Consider the following 6894-nt stretch of genomic DNA (forward strand, 5'->3'; position numbering starts at 1 on the left):
TGGCTTTGGTGCACTGGGCTGTCTGCTGCCTGCCTCTTGACGGCTGTGTTCTGATGGCCACTCATCCTGCCACTTCTCTCTTACCTCACAGGAAGGAGCATCCCATGCCAAAGGAAGACTCGAGAAGCTCTGAGCTGGATCCCCAGAACTGACTACTTGCAAGTTGTTCTCTGACCTCGTCATGTATACTATGACATGTATATCCCCACTTCACAGACACCCCCCAATACACACACACACACACACACACAGCCAAGTGTGGCAGTATACACTTATAATTCCCAGTGCTACACGTGTGCATTGACTGCTGAATGCTGGGCAGTTGATATTCCCAGGGTGTGGCTTCTGTCCTGGAAGGGCTCAAAAGCCCCAGAGGAGCTGGACAGCAAGGGCAAGGAGCTGACAGGCCAGAGCAGGCACCCCTTACCCAAGAAGCTTGGGGCCACTGGGGTTTCCTATTGCATATTTGGGAGGGGGGAAGCTTTGGAATATTTGCATATGTATAATGAGAAATGTTGAAGCTAGACCCAGTTTAAACATGAAATGTACCTTATCTACCTAATCTGTAGGTTTTTGGGTTTTTTTGGGGGTTTGGTTTTGTTTTGTTTTTAACAATGCTCAGAGTTTCCAAGTTTAGAAGACTTGGGGTTTAGGGATTTGGGCTAGGTTAGGGCAGAAAGATTGGTCAGTATTTGCAATGGCCCTTGTGTTTTACTCTGTTCTGCATTCAGTGATCTGGCCAACAAACTCTGAGATGCTGTCATTTTGAGCTGTTTTAGTGATGAGGAGAAATGATGAGATTGCTCAGAGCTGGCCAAGTGGCAGAGATGGAACTTAGAAGGTTTGTTCAGTTTCTCTACCTATAAAGGAAGGTATCAAAGAAGACATATGGTACACTCTTGTGTCTAGTTTTATAGATGTGTGGGTGCTCTAGTTTGCATGTGAAAATGTCCCCCCAAAGGACCATGTGCTGAAGGCTTGGTCCTCATCCTCGTGTAAGAAAGAAGGCTCGTTGGGCTGTGCCTTCTTTTATGTGCTGCAGTGGAAATGTAGAGACTGAAAGGGGCTGTGGAATCCCATCCTCTCCCTCCTGACCTTCTTCTTCCTGGCCTTGAGGGGAGTGGATTTTACTCCCCCACATTGCAGGCCCAAAGAACAGACCAACTAGCCATTGACTGGGGCCCTCAAGAACATGAGACAAAATAGAACTTTCCTCTTAAAGAAATTATTACAGGGCAGGGGACTGACACCAACGTGTGTGTGTGTGTGTGTGTGTGTGTGTGTGTGTGTGTGTGTGTTCAGATATGCAAGCATGTGCATGTGGAAGATGCGGAGGTCAGAAGGCAAGCTTGATTAGATGTTTTTCCCCAGGCATTTTCTTTCTTTTTTTTTATATTTATTTATTTATTATGTATACAATATTCTGTCTGTATGCCTGAAGGCCAGAAGAGGGCGCCAGACCTCTTTACAGATGGTTATGAGCCACCATGTGGTTGCTGGGAATTGAACTCAGGACCTTTGGAAGAGCAGGCAATGCTCTTAACCGCTGAGCCATCTCTCCAGCCCTCCCCAGGCATTTTCTACTTTCATTTCAGACGCGGTCTTTCACTGACTTGGAATTTTGCCAAGTAGCCTAGGCTAGTTGGTCAGTGAGCTCTACAGACTGCATGTCTCTGTCGTCTGTCTCACCATCTCTGGAGTTGAAAGTTCACACTATGCCAATAGTTTTCCTAGGCATCCAAGCTCAGGCCCTCATGCTTGCAAAGCAACCCCTTTGCTGGCTGATTCTGTCAATGTGACAGGACCTAGACTCGCCTAGGAGGCAAATCTCTGGGCATGGCTAGGAGGGAGCTTCTAGATTGGGTTAATTGAGTTGGAGAGAGCCACCCAACTGTGAGCAACACTCTTCCATTGACTGGGCTCTGGGACTGAATAGGAAGGGAAAATCTGAGTAACAGCACCCATCCCTCTCCACTTCCTGATAATGCGTGCAGTGTGACCTGCTGCCTCGTGTTCCAGCCACCATGTCGCCCTGCAGGATAGACTGGAAGTCAAGATCAATCCTTCCTTACTTAGGATGCGTTTGTCAGGCATTTTCTCGCCACTGTGAGAAGCAGCTGATGCACATGGGAAAGGAAGACCAAACAAGACCTTTTTATCTTCCAAAGACCCAAGGTGGTGTGTTGGGCAGCTCTTTCTCATTGGAACAAAACACCGGAGAGAGATCAACTTTAAAGGAGAAAGGGTATGAGTATGAGGCATAGATTCCTCGTAGCTTTAGATGTCTAAATCCATGGTCACTTGGCCCCATCACTCTGGGTCTGTGCTAAGGCAGAATGTCACAGCAGGAGCCTGTGTTTGAGAAAAGTTGTTTACCCCCTGGAAGCTGGGAAGCAAAGACAGAGGAGAAGCACCTAGAGTCCTAAGACACCTCTAAAAAAAATCTACTTTTTCCAAAAGAGAGTACCTACCACCTAAAATTTTATTTAGCTCTTAAAACAATGGTCTCAACCTGTGGGTCAGCACCCCTTTCACAAGGGTCAGCACCCCTCTCACAAGGGTCACGTATCAGATATCCTGCCTGTTGTATATTTACATTACAAATCATAACAGTAGCAACATCAGACTTATGAAGTAGCAACAAAAGTAATTTTGTGGTTGGGGGGTCACCACGACAGGAGCATTAGGGCGAATGAGAACTGCTGTCTGAAAAACACCATCGGGTGGGGACAAAGCTATCTACAAAGGTAGTGGGAGGATACATTAGATCCAAATCTAATAAATAGCGATGGTCCCTGGAGGTATCAGGGCGATGGAACCCTGCAGCTCTCTGCACCACCTGTAGACATCTGGAAAGTTTGCCAAGTCCCCACCCCTCCGCAGTCCTTACTACTGCTTAATCTCAGGGAGGGAGGGACCTCGTGCCTCTGGTCTCAGGTACTTCCTGAGTCTTAAGGGACCTCTCTTTAGAATTCCTTGAGTCCCAAGGAACTTCCCTTCAGATGAAATATTTCAATTCAGAGGAAACTGCTCCTCAGGCAAAGCAGGAAAGATGGCACAGCATTACTAGGAGGAGCTGGAACACATGGGTTTTGAGACAGGTCAAACAAGAGAGATGACTTGGGATGCTCAGCAGTCTTTTCTTGGAGACAGATCATTATGCCCAGTCCATGGAGGAGGAGGATGACAGTCAGGCCCCCAGCCAGCCTGACTCTGTATCTGGGTTTTTATTGTTGTTCTAACATCCAAGGTCACGTTTATTTGGAATCCTAAGGTGACTGTAACCTCCTTGCTGAGGTTATTGCAGGTTTGCTCACCAGCTCCTTGCTGAGGCAATGATGTAGCTGGAATAAGGGCATAGCACAGTAACCAGCCCTCCATCCCACACAAAGGAAGAGCCAGGCGTTGGGAGGTCTCCACTCTTCTCTTTGCAGAACTGAAGTGCATTAGACGTCTCTCCCACAGCCACGCTAAATGTTGTTTTTGAGTTTAGACTCTTGTTTATATATTTTAAATAAATTTCATAATTAAGCCACAAATGTTCCAATAACAGTTGGACATATTTAAATTATAGGCTTCTGATCTAATGGAGAAAAATCACAAATATGGGCATTAATGATTCCTTTTGTTTGTTTGGTGCCTTTCATGGCTCTCAAATGGGTCTGGCGGCTTAATGGCCAATTCCAAAGCTGCTGGGAATGGGGGCTGTGATAAAAAGATGACAGGAAGTAAAACCCCTACAGTGGCAAAAAATTACAGTTCTTTTAAGGAGACATTTTCTTTATGCCTGTAATTCATCATGAGCTAGTTCTGAATACACAAACAAGGCCAGCCGTGTCGCTCGGTGGGAGAGCGTGTTAGTCTATATGAGACCCTGAGTTTTATCTCCAGCACTGAACGAAAGCCATAATCAAGCTGACAAAGGGGTGTTTGTCTCTCTGGCTGGCAGCGCTCCATGCCACAGGCTGCTGCCAGAATCCTATTCCCAAACACAGTGCGAGAGGACTTTGGGACCTGCAGGTTCCAGGTTCAAGTCTCCTTCCATGATGGCGGTGGAATTTGTCTATACAACTGAGAATCTAACGTCCACCCAACACAGTATCCCCATAACCTCTCACCCACTAACCACTGCCAAATAAAGATCAAATTCAAGCCTAGGAAAAAGAGGTTTTGTTTTTTATTTGAAAGATATTTGAAAGGAGGAAAGAGACGCAGTGGGGGCTGGGCTTCACTCTCTTCGGAGGCTCTTCCCTATATAGTCCAGTCATTTTGGTTACCTGGCCCTTTTATAGCTTTGGCCTCCTGGCTGCTACACCTAGTTCCCCTTCCTCCCCTCTTCTTTTCCCTCCCCACTCTCTGCACAGCGCTCAGGGACTCTCCTGATGTCCCTACCTCTGACTATGGCTCCCTTTCACCTACAACAAACTTTCTCCTCCACTATGCGCTATCTAGGAGCGGTCATCTCCTTTCCTTTTTAGTTTTTTTTCCACTCATCTATTGCAGTAGAGAGTTTGTGGCCAGGTGGTCTGCAAGTGCCCTTGAAGCACGATGAATAAAAACTCAGAGACAGATATTGGGCTTCAAACTGAAGACCAGAAAAGCAAAGCGGCCAGCCACTGGCTTTTACCCCAACAGTCCAAAAATGGTGATCCTGCCTCCAGGAAACCTCAGAGTGAGACTGGGACTGAGAGATGTCTCCTCCCATTTTATAATCCTCTCTAGTGCTGGGATTAAAGGTGTGCACAACTACTGTCTGGTTTCTATGGCAAACTAGTGTGGCCACTGGGATTAAAGGTGTGTGTTGTTGCTGCCTGATCTGTAAGGCTGGCCAGTGTGGCTGTTTTACTTTTCTGATCCTCAGGCAAGCTTTATTTATTAAAATACAAATGAAATGCCACTATGTGCCCCTGAAGATTGGACAAAAAGAACAGAGAGAGAAGGGTTGGGAGAGGAACATAAGGGATTCAGAGGTTAGATATCTTCCCAAATTGCTCTTTACCTTATCTTTGAGACAGCATCTCTCCCTGATCCTGGACCTCACTGATTCTGTTGGACTGAAGGGACAGCAAACCCAGCAATCCTCCTGTCTTTGCCTCCCTAGTTCTGGAACTGTAGGGTACCTGCTCCTACACTTGGGTACCGAGGACTTGAACTCAGAACTCCGTACTTGCAAAACAAACACTTTACTGACGGATCATCCTCCCAGTTTGAACTTTTCTTTCACAGAGAAGAAATTCAAAACTAGAAAACTCAGGGAGTGAAATGAAGAGGGAAGGATGCTGGCCTAGCAGGTCAGTCACTGCACCCTGGGGTCATGCTGTGTGTGGCTATAGGGGACCAACATCCAGGGATTGGAGGGACTGCCTGGCCCATCCCAGGGAATGAAGGAGCATTAGGAGTTCTGCCTAAGCACTATGGGAAGGCTGTTGTTCTGCAGTAAGCTGTTTGCTGCAATACAAAGAGCTGATAAGATGTGTTTCTTTCCTGTTTCCCAAGGGTACTGTGCTCAGGAAAATTCAGCACTCACTAAGTGGTGAAGATAAGGTAGGCCAGGTTCAGGGAATGACAGATTTTTTGCTCTCTATTTCCTCCCTCCATACCTGGGGTCGGTGATAACAGCAACAGCTAGGTATGGCTTTGAAGTTTTCAAAGGGTGTGCATGTGTGTGTATGTGCGTGTGCATGCACTCTAGTGAGAGGCGTTAGACTTCCTGGTAGGCACACAGATATGGAGAAGAGCCATTGCTACTTAATAAGGTATCACACTTTCAAGATGGCCGACTTCTTCCTGACCCTTCTGACTTGAGACAAAAGCCTGACATCTTACAACAAAGGCCTTGTAGGCGTTGTCTCCCAGTAGCAGGACTCCTGTTGATCGACTGGCTCAACAAGTTTAGGACCAGATCAGGACATACCACCCAACAGTTGCTGGACAAACATCCTTTTTTTAAACCACCAACCCTGCCTGGTGATGTTGGAGCACACCTTTAATCTCAGGAAGCGGAGGCAGGTGGATCTCTAGTTCAATGCCAGCCTGGTCTACAGCACGAATTCCAGGACAGGCTCCAAAGCTACACAGAAACTCTCTCTCTCTCGAAAAGAGCAAAACCAAACCGAGCCAAAACAAAATCCCACCACCCCTAAATTAGGGAAGGGATTTTTTTTTTAAAAAAAAGTATCGTAAAGAGACTGGAATTTTCGGCTTTCCAACACCACTCCACCTGCTTTGCAGAGGGTCTTTTTCTACGTGTGTTTGCTGCTGTCTGTGGTGTTTGAGATTTCTCTGCTGCTACCTGTTGAATTCGAGGTTTTTTTTCCTGCCTTTTAACTCTTTAACAGAAAACAAAACTATATTACCAACCACAGCACCTAGAAAACGACTGTTCCCTAGCGCTGCCCTTGAGCAAACATCACACCCCTTCCTCATCGCTACTTAGGATTGTTGAGAGGATGAAAACCGAGGGGTGCCTCACCAGCTCGTCCCTGCTGAGCAATAAATAAATTCCCCCACGCTTTTCTGACTACACTCCAAACCCAAGGCTAGCGGAGCTTTACAGGGCATCAGCTGCTGCTGCAAACCCAGCACCTCTGGAACCCACCGGGAAAGAATGCTCAAAACACAAAACTCGCGGTGATTCCCAAGCCTTCTGCACCTGCCCGTCTCTGCACGGAAATCCGAGGCCGCCTCACCAGAACCAGCTCTAGCTGCCGTACTTGGGGGTTCAAATTATACATGTGACTTTCAAAACTTTGTGGCCAATTCTCTTTCACCTCGGTTTCCTACAATGTAAAATAGGGAGAACTAGTCATCTGAGTTGGAAGGATTAGGTAAAATCGTGGATGAGAAACTGTTTGACAAGGCACAACCCGGAAAAAAGAGCTCAGGCCGCCAGTC

The sequence above is a fragment of the Microtus pennsylvanicus genome, chromosome 5, assembly GCF_037038515.1.
Source record: "Microtus pennsylvanicus isolate mMicPen1 chromosome 5, mMicPen1.hap1, whole genome shotgun sequence".
Lineage (NCBI taxonomy): Eukaryota > Metazoa > Chordata > Mammalia > Rodentia > Cricetidae > Microtus > Microtus pennsylvanicus.